A 17,479-nucleotide genomic window follows, 5' to 3' on the forward strand; every position below is an offset into this window, starting at 1 on the left:
TACAGGAGAAAAGAAGAGGTCAGCATTCTCTACACCAAAGGGACATTACCAATTCAAAGTACTACCCTTCAGCTTAAAGAATGCCCCGGCCACTTCCCAAAGGTCAACACAATGTCCAGAGCAACCAGCCTGGCGACTATTGAGATGAAGGGTGGGTGAAGAAGATACTACACAGAATTCTGCACTCCGTAACTCCATTCCATCTCACCCCAATTAATGAAACAGAAACCTCACATACCTTTAGTAAAACAACAAGTAACTCTTTTTTTCCATGCTAAATGCATAAAGTCATCACACAAAATTGAAAATGCAGCATGCAGTGAGAGCAGTGATGATTTTGGGGTCCTCCTTAGCCTAGGGAGAGAACCAAGCACATGCCTTTTACACAAGGAGCACATCATGCTGAACTATTCCATGGTGGTACCATCCTCCTAGGACCACCCCAAGCACAGTTATGGGCAAAAATACAATCCCAACCAAAGGCCATGCAAAACATAATGGGATGAGATGCTAGAGTGCAGTGAATATTATAGTATCCAATACGTTTTTTTATGAATTCCGTGTTTTCAATGTAATGTGTAGTTAACAAATCTCCGCGACCATTTCCAACCTTCGGGACATTGTGTTGATTATATATGGCTGGGGATTCTCAGTTGCTTTGAGAGTGCAGGTGGCCGCTCTCTCCCTTGGAGCACCATTTTGATTTGTGGTATTGATTTGGGGCATACTTCAAGGTTAGCGCTAGTACCAAACCCAGCCACAGTATATATTATCTTCCAAGGATTTGTGAACAGGGTCTTGTCTGCGTTAGAGCAGTTCAGCGCAGCTTATCTGGACGATATAGCTGTGCACAGTTCTACGTGGGAGGATCACTTGTCCCACCTGAAGGAAGTGATTCAGGCCCTGCAGCAGGCAGGCCTGACTATTAAGGCCAGCAAGTGCCAAATAGGGCAGAGTTCAGTGGTGCACCTGGGCCACTTTGTAGGTGTAGGCCATGTCCAACCTCTCAAGCCCAAGATGAAAACAACTGTTGATTGGGTATCTACTACAACTCAGACTCAGGTCCGGGTATTTTTTGGCCTGACTGGGTACTATAGACAGTTTGTTCAGAACTGTGGGACCATTGTGACTCCCCTGACAGAACTCACCTTTAAGAAGATGCCCAAGAAACTAATTTTTACCCCAGAGTGTCAGTAGGCCTTATATTTACATTTTGAGGCTTTATGTTTAGCACTTGTGCTACTTTCCCCTGACTACACCTAGGAATGCTATGCTGAAAACACACTTATAATACAGTGAAAACACCTACATGCACTAGGGTACCCCATGGGTTAGAGTCCCCCTATGATTGGCATGACCTCCCCTATAAGGCCCTAATACATAATAGGGCATGGGAAATTACACTACCCTTAAGTCCCTAGCATATAATAGGGGATGGCAGTTTGGAGGCTAGCAGCCCTTTTTGCACTTGCATGTGTGCACTACTGAGGCCTGAGGACAGTTGAAAAGTAGCCTTGCATTGCAGGACTGCTTCTAAAATGTAAATTGTACCCAAACTCGACTTTCGTGTTTGGAACGCTTACACATTATTAAACTACAATGTTTTGCATATTAGGTACCCCCAGGGTCTCTTCAATGTGTCCCAGGGGTTGGGGGTCAGGTGTTTATAAGGAGGATCCATATAAAATGGTTTTCATGTGCCCTGGGTTTAGTGAAATTGTATATTTCACTCCCCACATTGCAGTGAAGGGTTTTTCAAAATTTACTTTTGTGCTAGGAGCACTGTGGAGTGAGGATCTGCAATATATTTTTACATATTCAGAACCCCTAACATCTCCCTTAGGTATCCCATTAATATGTGGGGTTCTGTAGATATATAGATGTTGTATAAGCCCTGGTGTTGGAAAAATTGCCCAAGTAATTTCTCCCATTGCAAATCCCCAACTACATAGATTAACATGGCAAGAAGGTATTAAATAATAACGAATGTTAATGAGATTATAAAATTATCATTCCAGGACTGCCTAGAATGATATTGAGAAATCCAACAATATGCTATTGTTGAATTTATCCTAAAATGTGCAGACAAGATTCAGCCTTCCAGTGGTCTGTTCTGATTAGTCAGAGTTAAGTGGATTAGCCAGACTGCTTTGATGAAGATAAGTAGCACCTAAATAATAATATCCACATTTGTAAAGCGCAAACAATCACCCGTAAGGGTATCTAGGCGCTGGGGGCCATCAGGAAGATTAAGCAAGCTATTGCCCAGAGTCACATGGTGCTGGGCTAATCTACCGCCCGGGATCGAACCATGATCCCGAGATTCCGGTGTCAGTTGCCCTGGCCGTGGCACCACACCTCTTCCCCACCTGGGGTTAGAGAGCCAATTTAGGAGGGCACGGTTCTTCTACAAAGGAATGCCAGAGCAGGGGGATGGGTCATAAACAATAATCTTCAGTAGAAGGAAGAGCAGACAGGAGAGGCCAATTTCATTGACAGCGCTACTCTTTGAACCCAGACAGATGGCAAGATTAAGGAGGAAAGAGAATATGCAAGGGGGGAGGGACAATATGGAAATAAACCATCCTGAAGGTTTGCTTAGTCAGCTCTTGTCTCTCTGCTGGAAATCATCCATGTTGAATTTGAGAGAAATGGTCCTCTCTGAGAGACTATAGTGCCACACGTTGGTGGATATGGTCATACTCTGGGGTGTTGTCCTGCTCCTCATTGGACAGGAGTGCCCTCCTGCATGACTCAGAGAACTTGGAATAAGTATCTGAAAGTGGCAGAGCTCTCAGATACTTCTGCTCTCAGCTCTGCTGCTTGAAACTAAGAAGAATTGCCAAGCTGTAAACTTGATTTGCACCATCAGGCCCTGCACTATGAAAAGACTGCACCTGCTGCATTATCTGGAACTACAGAACTTTGGATGTATGTTGTTTCAAGAGAAATAAAGATAACTGTGGGGAATGAACTCCGCTCCGCTAACAATGATTGCAGAGGAACCTACTGCACCTACAACTCTTTGATATGACAACCTTTACAAACTAAAAAGCATATAACCAATTCACAAAAGTGAACTTTGAAAAATATTAGGCAATGAGAGAGGTGATGATTTTGGGGTCACCCCTAACCTAGGGGAAGGACCAAGCACATGCCTTGAACACAAAGAGCATATCATGCTGGACAATTCGGTGGTGGTCCCATCCTCCTAGGACCACCCCAAGCAAAGTAATGGGCATTTTCTGAGACCTATTCTGAGCCCTAGTTTGTGTTATTGGCCTTATTGCCAGAGGTAGATGTACATTTACCCCTACCAAAGATCCACTTTCCAACACTGCTGCTCTCTCCTGATTGGCTAGCCTCTGCCAGGCTGAGGCAAGCTATCTTAATGGGGTGTGAAGTAGCTTGCTGAAGAGAGAATGGGTTTCTTATGGGAGGAGAACTGAAACTGCAGAAGCAGAAGGCAGGCATAAGGAGGCGTGGCCAAACTGGTCTTCAAAGGAGGAATGACACTGTAGGACGGAACAGGCTCACCCCCACATCCTGCCCCCCAGCCACACAGAAACCCCGGTATTAAGATGAAGGAGAGTGATGGAAAGAGAGTGTTAGTTGATCTTAGCCATGCCAGCTTTGTCTAACCTCAAAGGAGAGAATTCCTCTATGTTGAATAGTGCTCTCATGGACAAAAATAGGCCACACTTTGGAGGAAGTGGTCATACACCTGGGTGGCACCCTGCAACCCATTGGTCAGGGGTGACCCCCTGCTCGTTGCTCAGAAACACAGCATAAATATGGAAGAGTTGCCAAGCAAATCACAACTGCTGTCTGGACTACAAGGAGAAAAAGAACTGCCTTGATGGAACCCTGGCCTGCACCCCAAAGGATTGCACTCTGAAGGACTGCACCTGCTTCACACTGGGAACTACAACCCTAAGGACTCTGCCTTGCTTGAAGAAGGATTAGGGAATGGAGCCCACTTGCATCATCTCCATCAAGACGTCTGCATCCTGGTGTGTCTAGTGGACTTTTAAGGATTTGGCAAGGTGCATTGTGGGAATTCTAGCCCCAAAATCCCATGGACCATATCAAAGAACCTAAACCCATTGACTGGTGCTATGGAACCCTCATGGATACCTATTGGAAGAGGATCCAGAAGTTTGGGAACTCTTTGATAAAAAGCTCCAGAAGGGGACCCACTCGACGTCGAGAGTCAAGCCACCTACCTTGAACCGCGACCCCACGTTGAATTCAGATTTGTCCTGCTGAAAGCTCTGGAGCTCCAGACTTCCAGGATTTGACTGCGCCTTGTAGAAAACCAAGCTGACTACGTCGGGTGAAGAACCTCCAGAAAAACGACTGTGTGAGAAGGTAACATTTTGACCAAGGCCTCCTGCTTAGTGTATCCGATCAGGGCTCCACGTGGTTGGCCTCAAACATTGACCCGGTCAGGCACGACCAGATGTCCCAATTAAGCGCTATAGGTTTTTAAGCACTAGAACGTGTTTTTTCTTTAAAAATTCATATGTTCAGTTCCTTACATCTGATTTGTGTAGTTTTGGTGTCTATTTGCTCATAAACATATAACCTATTTCAATAATTGGAGCTGGATTTTTAATGTATATTGTTGTGTCTTACGTATCTAATGTATTGATGATTTTAAATGCTTTGCACAGCTATCTCCTAAGTTACGCCTGCCTGCTCGCTGCCAGCTGTCAATGGTTGAGCAAGGGAATAATTTATTGAGACCTTGACAGACCCTCTTATTGTGTTTTTGGCCTTATTACTAGTGGTATGTTGCTACTTATCAATACTAATAATCTCCTTTCCAACACCTGCCCTCTGTCGTGTCAGCAGAGTCATGCATGTTCAAGGTTTCACCTAGCTATCTTAGCAGAATCACACAAAATATAGCAATATTTGTTCTAGTACAAGTGGCGCCCATGTGAAGCTCCAGGTTGTAGAATTATCAGAGACCTTGGAAATGTATTTTCTTGCAATTGTTTCCCTCTATTAAATTATGATTGGTTTATTTTGTGGTAACTCGGTACAACTGTATTACATTTCTAAACTCCTTTGTTCAGACCTCTATAAAAGTATAGCCTTTTCTGGATGTGTTAAAGCCCTTTTCTTACTGACCTTAGGAGGTGAATCCATGTTGGATTGCTCTCCCATTTTGTATTTTGCTTACCTGAACTATACTAAGTTCTTTGATTGATTGTGTACTCTAACTTAGCTTAGAACTCTGAATTATTGATTAATTGAATTTGACTATACTGCTTGTTCTCTGTATGAAATAAAATCTGAAAATAAAACTTTAGGGTTTGACCTTTCCCTGTCAGTCATTCTTGTAGGGCCAAATTTGTTCTACATCTCTAAAAATTAAAATTGTCATTATGAAGGCTTTATAGAGAAACAAGTCAAGTAGGAGCAAATAAATCTGATATGGGATTTTGCACAAAGAGAAAGATAGGGAGTGCAGTGTCACCTTTGCAAGAATTCTTAAATGACACATAGCAATAGCTGTTCATCAAAAAAAAGACACTGGAGGCACTAGCCCGCATTCTCAATGCATTTGCAATTTTAGTGCTGAGCTAGTGCCAGATTCCATGTTTTCTAATGCTAGATAAGTAATTTTCACTTGACACAGGAACTATGAACATTGTAAGGAAGCGCTATAAGATTAGTCAATCATACCTAATATTTTGAAATCTCACCTTCATTTGTTCCAGCTGGTGGTACCAACACCGATCTTTTTAATGTTTTAAACTTCCCTGCTGGGATTGTGCCTGTCACAACAGTGACCGAAGAAGATGAAGAACAGCTGAAACGTTACAAGGGGCACTACAATGACCACTGGGACAAGTTGTTGAAAAAGGTTAGTGCAGCTCTGTACATTTATCAAGATGATTCTCAGACAAGATGAACCAGGTACCCATCCCTTCGGTGTATGGGTACAATTTACAAAATTAAACTACCACTTAATCTTGAAACCAGTATGTATTATGCACCTGAGTTTTCAGGTTCCACAATACAGGTAAGGAGATTTTCTTGATATTCAAATAATTTTCAATTCCGGTACCGAATGAGAACAAACTTCTTTTCACTCAAACTGTGATGATGTACCAAGCCTATTTCACTTTAAAATTCATGAAATCTTGAACGACATTGATGGGTGATAAAAAAAACATGTCTACTAATACTGCAGTTTTGTTCCCATTGTGGCTCAGCAACTTTTTGAGTCTCGTCTGTCAGAATCAGAGGTTAAGTTTGTTCCATCCAGAAGTTCAAAAATACATAGGGGGAGATTTACTAAGATTTTGCTCCATGTTTGCGTCATAAAAGTGACACAAAATGGCGCCAAATCTTTTTTTCCTAATTAACTTTCCAGCACGCTGGAAATAATATAAAAGTAATGCAAAGCAGCGCATTGCACTGCTTCGCGTTACTTGGCACTGTGGGGGCGTGCCAAGGGGGATGCATGGGTGTTCCCATGCAACCACCCAAGCTTTCTCACGCTAAACCCAATTTACTAAAAACAGTAGATTGAGTTTAACGTGAGAAAACTGCGCCCTTTTCAACTAGGCGCAAGGAAGAAGAAATGCTTTAATGTCTTCTTTGTTTTCTGAATTTGCATGTGTGCTGCACTGTGCAGATTGCATAAAAAGTGGGAAAAGTTTTCTCTCGTGTCCAGCATAGTATTTTGTACAGGTAAAACCTATGCTACTCTCATGCACACACCCTACCACTACAGCGCTAAGGCGTGTGCATGGCGCACGGCTGCTGAAATCCGCACCGGCGCAAGGGAAAGGGGAGGAGAGAGCCACATCTTTAAAAATATGGTGCTCTCCTGATCCCTCCCTGTCGCGCAGCGCAGCCTCATGGGGGCTGCATTGCGTTGCGTTACTTTCTTGTAAATCTCCCCCATAATGTTTTAAGTGACACCGCCACAATGCAACTCCATCAACCGATCTACAGCTCAGAGCATGGGGATGTTACTAGGAATTCTAACCTTCATAATATAACACTTCATGACACTTTCAGAAATAACAATTCGAAAGGCTTCTTACATCTGAAAACAAGCATTAGCAATGCAATAGGTCTCGCATTACTAAAAGTTTGAGTTATTGGTGTTGCATAATTATTTGCAAAGCCAATAGCTCAAAATTTCAGTAATGCTGACTTATTGCATTGCAAATGCTTTACCTTTGGTATAATCGCGGCACCCGCACTTTACTTTTAATGTTATAAGTAAAGCGCAGGAGCCGCGATTATACCAAAAGTAAAAAAATAGAAAAAAAATCTATTTCTTTACCTTTGGTATAATCGCGGCACCCGCGCTTTACTTTTAATGTTATAAGTAAAGCGCGGGTGCCGCAATTATACCAAAAGTAAAGAAATAGATGTTTTTTTCTATTCCCTTACTTTTGGTATAATTGCGGCACCCGCGCTTTACTTATAACATTAAAAGTAAAGCGCTGGTCTGCGATTATACCAAAAGTAAAGAAATAGAAAAAAAAATCTATTTCTTTATCTGTGGTATAATCGCGGCACCCGTGCTTTACTTTTAATGTTATAAGTAAAGCGCAGGTGCCGCGATTATACCAAAAGTAAAGGAATAGATGTTTTTTTCTATTTCTTTACCTTTGGTATAATCGCGGCACCCGCGCTTTACTCATAACATCAAAAGTAAAGCGCGGGTGCCGCGCTTATACCAAAAGTAAAGAAAAACAAGTGGTGTGCATGTCATGCCTGTGTCAGGGCGCGATCATAGCTCCTCCCATGGCCTATTGGTGTCTATTACGCGCTTGGTGCATGTAATAGACACCAATAGGCCATGGGAGGAGCTATGCGCGTGCCTCGGGCCAATTGCGTGCAGTCTTTTAGAATAAGACACACTCAAAGGCCAATGGGGGAGCTGAAAAGGAAACGAACACGCACGAGCGTGTGCGATTCCTAGGTCAGCTTGATTTCCCCGTTTTTCACTTACTAAAGGTCTTGCGACCTATGCGAGCACTGCTGCGCAGTGCAACGCAGGTCACGAGACCTAAAAAACCTTCCAAAAGCAAGAGGAGGGGGCAAAATAGGTCTCAGATGAGACGCAAGGAAAGAGGATAGGTGAGAAAAAAGAGGCGAGTGGGCACACTCCATGACATAATAAAGGAAAAATAAAGGCAGAAGAGTTCAGAGTCATTAAAAGCACAAAAACTTACAAGAACAGAGCAAACAAAGCCTGGAGTAACATGAAAACACGGCAGATGAATAAAAACACTAGAAATGAAAAGGCAAAATGGGAAAACATACATGGGAGCCCAAAGTAGCAAGACTAGACTTCAATTTAACTCTCAAGCGACTCAAGATCTCAGACTATTTTCCATCCTTTGAGTACTAAAGAATTAGCACTGGTGGCAAGATTTGATGACTTCCCACTGACCATGGATAGCTAAGATGATCACTTTGAATCTCTCTCCTGCCCTTGGATACAGTGAATCGCCCTACCGGGTTAATCAGGTGAAGGAATGGTGACATCAATGTAATAATTATAAATTGGTTCCCCAATCGACAATAGATCAAACACATATTTATAATCATTGTCATATGGATATATTTCTGATGGGAATCTGTATTTATTTATAAATTGTAATATTTCAGCGCGGCTCAAATAAATACTGCTGTATGGAAAATGGAGCATGAAATATAGTGTTACCTTAGTATTGTAGCCAAAATATCAGGGATGAAAGTCTCTGTGCCTTTACTTTTCAAAATTATCTTTATGTCCTTACTTGTCAATATTATATTTGTCCCCTTACCTGTCGATATTCTCTTTGTGTCCATATGTATTGATATTATATTTATGTTCTTGCCTGCCAATATTATCTTTATGTGCTTACCTGTCGATATTTTTGCCAACCTTTACAGCTGAGATACCGATATGAAATGTCCGGCTTGCGACTTCTCCATTAAAAATCTTCATTGCATATCCTGTGCTGCCACTAACTCAATAGAGACATCAGCAAAATAAACCGAAGCTCGATACAACTGCACGCTTATCAACGCCAGATATCTTGTTAAGCCTGCACTAGATTTTCTCGTCTTTATGGAAATCCAGAATATATACCTGGCCTTCATCACTCAAACTTGGGCAGACTTAACATCGGACCCAGACCTAATATCAGCACTACCAGTAGGTTTCAGGATCCTCAGATACGATCACCCACAAAAAAAGGGCAGTGGCCATGCAGTTATATTTAGAGATCATTTTAAAACAATTTTTTAAGTTCTTTCTAAATATACCACTTTGGGAATCCTTACATTTTAAAATTGAACTCAACAGTCACTACTCCTTTAGTAGACTTCTCGTATATAGACCACCAGGTTCTTGATCAGTATTTACTAAATACATTACTAGCCTCATAGAACAATTAGTGGATGCTGCTGATTTCACTATTTTCGGAGACTTATTTCCATATGGAGAATTTGCTCAATCCATACTCAATAAATCTACTGGATCATATGGCAGGCGCAGGTCTAACACAATTCGTTGATGGGTCCTCACACAAAGCTGGATGGTATTTTCACGGATAACCAACAACTCCACTGGGTATCCTGACTCCCCTGACCTGGCAGATCACAGAGCTATTCTGTTCGAGAAAAATGGACAACCAGAGGCAGAGAAAACGAACCCACAAATAGGGAGTACTACTCAGCACCCATGTAGCGCTATTGATGCTGATTAGCTCAAAGATCACATCCCTTGTCCAACTGTTTTGCTCTGATTTGGACACAGCCATTCGTAACTACAATAATTGGGTGGACCTGTTGCTGTCTCAGTTAGCTCCAGCAAAACAATCTCTTAGTCATTAGACAAATCCTTCTGAACCCTGGTTCAACAACGATCTCAGGGGAAAAAAAGCAGGAATGTAGGAGATCAAAACGTAAATAGAGTTCTCAGCTTAAACCAGCAAAGAAATATATTTAACTAATCTGCAGACCTCCAAAAAAAATGATTTTAATTGCGAAAAATAACTATTTTGTAACAAAAATTGAAGGAGAAATTAACTCCTCCAAGGAACTCCCTAATCCTTAAAACCCAGATACCAACCCACAAATCTGTAGCAAACTAGCACTCCACTCTCAGGATAAAGTTTAATCTGTCTATAAATCCTTCCTAAACTTGAGCCAAACAGCTGATTTAGATTCTAAATCTCCGAAAGGCACACACAATATAAGTGTTCTATCTCACTTTGTACCTCTGACAGTCGATCGGACGCAAAGATTACTGATGCACATCAAATCAGGCTCTCCACAGGACCCTTGTCCACCCAGAACAATTCGCTTAGCCCCAGAGTATATAGCCTCACACCTCACATCCATTTTTAACAATCTCCTTGAAGCAGGTGTGTTTCCAATAGATTGGAAGGTAGGGTATATTCTGCCAATATTACAAAAGGATAATTTAGACACTGGTGACCCCAACAACTATAGACTTATAACTTGATTACTATTCCCTGCCAAACTGTTTGAAAAAATCGTAAATAAGGAATTGACAATCTTTTTAGAAAATACCAAGAGTTTGGATTCTACACAATTCGGTTTTCATAGTCATCACAGCACCGAACTGGAACCGATTACAGCCATGGAAGAAATTAGGCAAACGATAGACAGCGGGGGAAATGCGGTTCTGATCCTTCTGGCGCTATCTGCCGCATTTGATATGGTCAACCATGCTCTTCTCACTGATCAACTTGAATGAATCGGGATCAAAGATACCCACTCAAGTTTTTTGACTGCTTTTCTGACCAACCACATTCAAACAGTATCCCTAGGTGACTTCACCTCACCAGCTTTCTCTTTACCTTGTGGAGTACCTCAGGACTAATCCTTGAGTTCTACCTTGTTCAATCTTTACGTTACCCCAGTTGCAGCCTTAATTAAATCATTTGGCTTTTCCCTGGTTTCATATGCGGATGACACACAGATCGTTGTCTCTGTCTCCAACAATCCGGGATCCCTGGCTACCCAGTTTCACAACTACATGCTCCATGTTGGTAACTGGATGAGCAGCAGTTGCCTGAAATTTAACTCCTCAAAAACAGAGGTCCTACTGTTTGGCAACAACCCTTCCTTTTGGTCAAACATGTGTTGGCCCCAGGAACTAGGGAATCTGCCTACCCCCTGGGAAAAAGCAAAAAACCTGGGGGTGAATATTGATACCAAGCTATCCTTTGAAAGACAAATTAATCTTATTACTTCCTCTTGTTTCCTCATTTTGAAAATCTTAAGGAAAGTTTTACCTTTTATCCTACACAGCCTGCAAAAGAGGGTAGCCATGACTCTAATCTCATCCAAGGTAGGTTATGGCAATGCACTGTTTATTAGCATCCAAAAACGTTTTCTACATAAGTTGCAAACACTACAGAATGCCGCAGCCAGGCTTCTGCTGGGCATTCCAAAACATACTTATGTTTCTCAAGCACTCATTCAACTACACTGGCTTCCCATTGACAAACGAATGCAATTTAAACTTTTAAAGCACCATACATTGCCTTCAGAACACAACATGCTGTTGGAACAGACTACCTTATACAGCATGTTCATCGTATATCCTAACGCGCTCACTGCGATCATCCACAAGTGGAAATCTGGTAATCCCAGATTTAAGAAAGCCAACTGGGATGGGAGAGGTTTCATTTTATGCATATCAAGATTATGCAATTCTCTTACTGCAGAACTAAAATTCAAAACAATCTTACAAGAGTTTAGACTTTTTTCCAAATAATTCTGCCATCTTCTGGATCTTCTCAGCCTGTCAGATTCTGCTTAGCACATAGATACCCCCAGGTGATTGTTGTGCTATACAAATTTTATTTTCATTTCATATAATCTTTGTGTTTATACTTATTGATGCTATCTTTGTGTTCTTACTTGCCAATATTATCTTTGTGTCCTTACCTACTAATATTATCTTTGTGTCCTTACCTGCCAATATTACATTTGTGTACTTAACTACTAATATTGTCTTTGTGTTCTTACCTGTCGATATTATCTTTGTGCCCGTACTTGTCGATATCATCTTTGTGTACTTACCTGTTAATATTATCTTTGTGTCCTTATTTGTCGATCTTATCTTTGTGCCCTTACTCGTCAATATTACCTTTGTGCCCTTGCCTGTCAATATTATCTTTGTGCACTTATCTGTTAATATTATCTATGTGTGCTTGCCTGCCTATATTATCTTTGTGCCCGTACTTGTCGATATTATCTTTGTGTACTTTGTGTCCTTACCTGTCGATATTATGTCTCCTTACCTGTTAATATTATCTTTGTGCCCTTACTTGTTGATATTATCTTTGTGCCATTGCCGTCAATATTTTATTTCTGCCCTTACCTGTCAATATTATCTTTGTGTCTTTACCTGTCGATATTATCTTTGTGCCCGTCCTTGTCGATATTATCTTTGTGTCCTTGCCTGTCGATATTTTTTACCTTGACATTGTGGCTCCTGTAGTTATGTAGGATGAAATTCCAGGCTGAGTATTCTGACCCACACTAAAGAATTTTCATTTGTAAGAGAGACTGTTACTATAATATCTCATGTGCTCAGCATATCAGTATGTTGTTTAAAGTATTTGTTGAATTTAATGAGGACGTCTGACCTGGTCCTCCACTGGAGTTTGCCTCTGTGGCGACTATTAGCCACACGATTCTTCCTTTCTGACAGCACGGGACGTCGGTTTGATAATTTGGCCATACACTGCCATTCTCTGTTGCAAACTGATTCTCGTTTTTGTATTTCATCTGCAGGGAGCAACAGGAGGCATTGGACTACCTGTGGCAGTGCAGTGTGTGGCCCTAACCTGGCAGGATGAAGTGTGCCTTCGCTTCATGAAGGAGGTGGAGCAAGTGACGCACATGAGCAAAATGAAGTTCTAGAATTTTCAGGAGGAAGAATTAAGGCTGATAACACTGAAGAAAACTGTCATCGGAAAATCTGTATTGTCCTTGTGGGTTGTTATGGGGGATATCTCACTAGAATGATGCAAACCTCTTTATTTCACCAAAATTACATTTGCAGCAACAAATTACGGGGCATATTATCAGGACAGGCGATAAAATTATCGCCGCTTCAGCGGCAGAAAACTGCAGCTAAAACGGCGATAAGGGGCTTGATAATATGCTCTATGGAATTCCAATTGAAGCCCATGTTAGATGTGAAGGACATCTAACCTGAGCTTCAATTGGAATTCCATAAAGCTTATTATCAAGCCCATTATCGCCGTTTTATCGCCTGTCTTGATAATATGCCCTATCAGGTCAGAAGAACAAGCGATGAGGAGAAAATATTCAATCTGCTTCAGTTAAAGGAAAGGAAAATACATGAGACTATCATGGACTTTGGCCCAGCACAGATGTGAAACAATGGCATGTGAGACCAACATTCCTACCGTCATTGGAAGATGAAAGATGAATCCATCAGACCTATCTATCTGCCGGATGTGGGAAACAAACTGCCGCTAAAACGGCGATAATTTTATCGCCTGGCTTGATAATATGCCCCTAAGTACATTGGTATAGTGCACTGTATATGGTGTGAGAAACGTTTCTGCGAGTTATAGTGGAGAAGACGATTGTGAAGCAGAATCTCTTGAGTTATGAACTTGGGGGCATATATCAGCAACACCTGGCGATAATTTTCGCTCAGCGCTCTTAGCGTGAGGATAATTTTTTATCGCCTGCTTGTAAATATGCCCCTTGATTTGGTACTGGCTGAAATCCGGATTGCACTTCGGTGTATTTGTTCGACACCACGGTGTCGATTCCGATCCGGTAAAACCCGGGTACAAATGGTCGTACGGAGCGTTTTCTCCGTCCGACTCATACCAGGGAAAAACACCTTACAAACTCGCAAGTACGATTCGTACAGAAACACCATTTCCGTACGAGTCGTAAAAAACACCAACCGGCAAAAAAATACATACAAATCTGAGCCTGGACGGTGCAGACGCGACGTCCGGATGGAGTCAGGCAGCGTTTTACAGACCAGCAAGTACGATTCGTGCTTACGTCACTCCGCACGTAGCATTTTTTACGGGAGCCAAAAACTGCCGGGAAATTGAGGACGACGCGAACAAGGAGCACCGGTACGTGACGGACAGCGATGGACCCCAAACTACGCATCATCCCAGCCCTCATAGCCTACCACCTCGTGTACAGAAACCGACGCAGACGCCGCAGAAGGTCAGAACAACCCCCAGGGGCAAAGGGGGGGGGGTGGGGTGCAAGGGGCAGGAAACATAACCCACACCCCACAAAATACAAATACAACCGGCACAATAATTACCTCCATGGTCTGGTCACTTCGGGGGGCGTGTCCACCAATCCCACGTCCCGCCACAACAGAAGTGGACGTGGACGTGTACCCGTACCCACACCCCCAGAGCGTGGGTATGGCCCGTACCACCATAGTAGTGGTGATGTAGGGGTACGCGTGTACGGACCGTACCCACGCCCCCAGAGCGTGGGTACAGTCCGTACCACCATAGTAGTGGTGATGTAGGGGTACGCGTGTACGGACTGTACCCACGCCCCCAGAGCGTGGGTACGGTCCGTACCACCATAGTAGTGGTGATGTAGGGGTACGCGTGTACGGACCGTACCCACGCCCGAGAGCTTGGGTACGGTCCGTACCACCATAGTAGTGGTGATGTAGGGGTACGCGTGTACGGACCGTACCCATGCCCCCAGAGCGTGTGTACGGTCTGTACATGCGTACCCCTACATCACCACTACGATGGTGGTACGGACCGTACCCATGCCCCCAGAGCGTGGGTACGGTCCGTACACGCGTACCCCTACATCACCACTACTATGGTGGTATGGAGCGTACCCACGCTCTGGGGGCGTGGGTACGGTCCGTACACGCGTACCCCTACATCACCACTACTATGGTGGTACAGACCGTACCCACGCCCCCAGAGCGTGGGTACGGTCCGTACCACCATAGTAGTGGTGATGTAGGGGTACGCGTGTACGGACCGTACCCACACCCCCAGAGCGTGTGTACGGTCCGTACACACGTACCCCTACATCACCACTACTATGGTGGTACGGACCGTACCCACGCTGGGGTACAGTCCGTACCACCATAGGAGTGGTGATGTAGGGGTACGCGTGTACAGACCGTACCCACGCCCCCAGAGCGTGGGTACGGTCCGTACACGCGTACCCCTGCAGACCCATTACATGATGGACACAAGACGTACACACGCCACGGATGCAGGCGTATGGCTTGGTGCAGTACATCAGCTGTAAATTGGGGGTGGTGTATGGCCAGGACAGCAGTGTACCACAGCAAGGGCGCAAGTGGGTGGGTGGGTGCCTATCACTCCCAGCAGTGCCCAGACAAATGAGGGGTGGGTGCCTATCACTCCCAGCAGTGCCCAGACATATGAGGGGTGGGTGCAGAGGACACCCAGCAGTGGACAGAGCCATGGGGGTGGGTGCAGAGGACTCCCAGGAGTGGACAGAGATATGGGGGGGTGTACATTATTATCAGATGACAACCGCTCCATGGGTCAATGTACATATCCATAACTTAGGACAATGATGATAGTGCCATAGCAACACATCACTGACAGCAGTGTCCCACTCCCAGGAGGATGGATGTCATTTCCCCACTGCATGACACACCACATGTGGGTGTGAGGACAAATAACACATGGATAACCACCCCTGGCAGATGCAGCACAATACACACACTGAGATCATGCCACAAGACTGTATAGTCATGCCACTGCCCAATAAACTAAGAGAGCCAAAGAGAACACACACTGACACGCACATCCCAGGACTGATAGGAATGTTCAGGTGCTGGCCTAGCCACCAAGATGTTGTCTAGCACGGAAGGAATCGGGTGGAGTTCCCACAGATACAAAGGCCACAATTGTGAGTCAGGTGTTCAAATACCCAGCAGGACAAGTACCATATGTGTACTTGGCTGGGATTACACACATGCATTGTGCGGAAAAGGGACAATGTCTCCGTGAAGGCATGGCAAAACACTCTATACATGAGTACAGTGAGTACCAAGGATGGCACAGACTATGCAGCCGGACACATTGCTGAGCAGGCATGGCCAGAGTTGAAGGGATCCATCACCAGCCAAGGATATGTAGACACAGGGCAACAAAACAATTGTGCAACTCTCTGCAGGGGAGATGCCAGGTGCCACAGAGGAAAGAACACTCCTTGGGACAATGTCTCCAAATTCAAAGAGCAGACACGACAAAGAATCTTTGCAGAGACCTTGTGATGGCACGCAGATACCAGGTTCCACCCCATGAGCAGCAGAGTACAACATGTCCCTGAAAGATAACACATGCCCACAACCCCAACTCCTGTAGCATCAGCATCAACATCAATACCTGAAATGCAAGACTTTCCAAACGAAAAAGAAAAGGCTTTATTCAGCAGCAAAATAATAATGTGTAAACGAGACTATTCACAAAGGCCAATGGCCAGTCCATTACATCAGTCCTTTGGGGGGGACACATGGCCATGCGTCTCCCCTAGCTTGCCTGCACATCACAAGACTGTGTCGTCGACTGGGGGGGGGGGCATCATGTGGGGAAGGACTAGTCACCGCAGGGACAGGAGGGGGAAGGGTAGGTGTGGTGGGTGCAGGGACGGACGACTCCACCACAGGGGGTGGGGCAGCGCCAAAGGTGGAGGCGAGCGCGGCGCTGCGCACTTCTGCCAGTTCTTCAAGCGTCTCCCCTGCACCCGGAGAAACAACAGGCCCCAAGGGGTGGGGGGGTCAGAGGGATGGGTTGCAGCGCTACTGGGGGAGGTGGTGGACAGGCTGGGGGACTTAACTCCCCTACCCGTGGAGTGCCTTGACGGTTTCCGCCCAGGTGAACTAGTGGGGCTGAGGCCCAGCCCAGCAAAGTAGGCCTCATTCTCCGAATCTGGGGCAGGGGAGCCAAGGGGAGTGACATTGGAGGGACTGGGGAGTAAGTCATGTGGACGAGGACTGTGGCTGCGTGCCTGCCTGTTTGCCCCAGACCCAGTGGGTGTGCCTGCATCCCCCTGAGTGTGTGTGTCAGGAGGTGTGCGCTTGCCCTTATGTGGTGGTGTGCTGCTACTGTCTGGAGGGGTGCGTGTGTGTGGATGTCTTGGTGTGACTGGGACAGGCATGGTTGTGGGACTTGTGGATGGGGCAGGGGTGGGGGGGATGCAGCGCTGCAGGAGATTTGCTACTGCCGTCAGTGTTGAGTCCATGGACCTCAGCAACCTCCGTTGGTCAGACATCGCTGATGACATGCCCTCCATGTACGACACCATCTGTGTCAGCAGTCTAGTGTGGCCATGGAGGACAGTCAGGATCGATGTCTGCCCAACTTGCAACTGCCGCTGAATGTCCACAGGCTCGGCAGTGAGGGCAGTAGGGGGGACAGGGGTAGGGGGTGCGGTGCCTGGC

This window comes from Triturus cristatus, chromosome 4_2 (assembly GCF_964204655.1).
Source record: "Triturus cristatus chromosome 4_2, aTriCri1.1, whole genome shotgun sequence".
Classification (NCBI taxonomy): domain Eukaryota; kingdom Metazoa; phylum Chordata; class Amphibia; order Caudata; family Salamandridae; genus Triturus; species Triturus cristatus.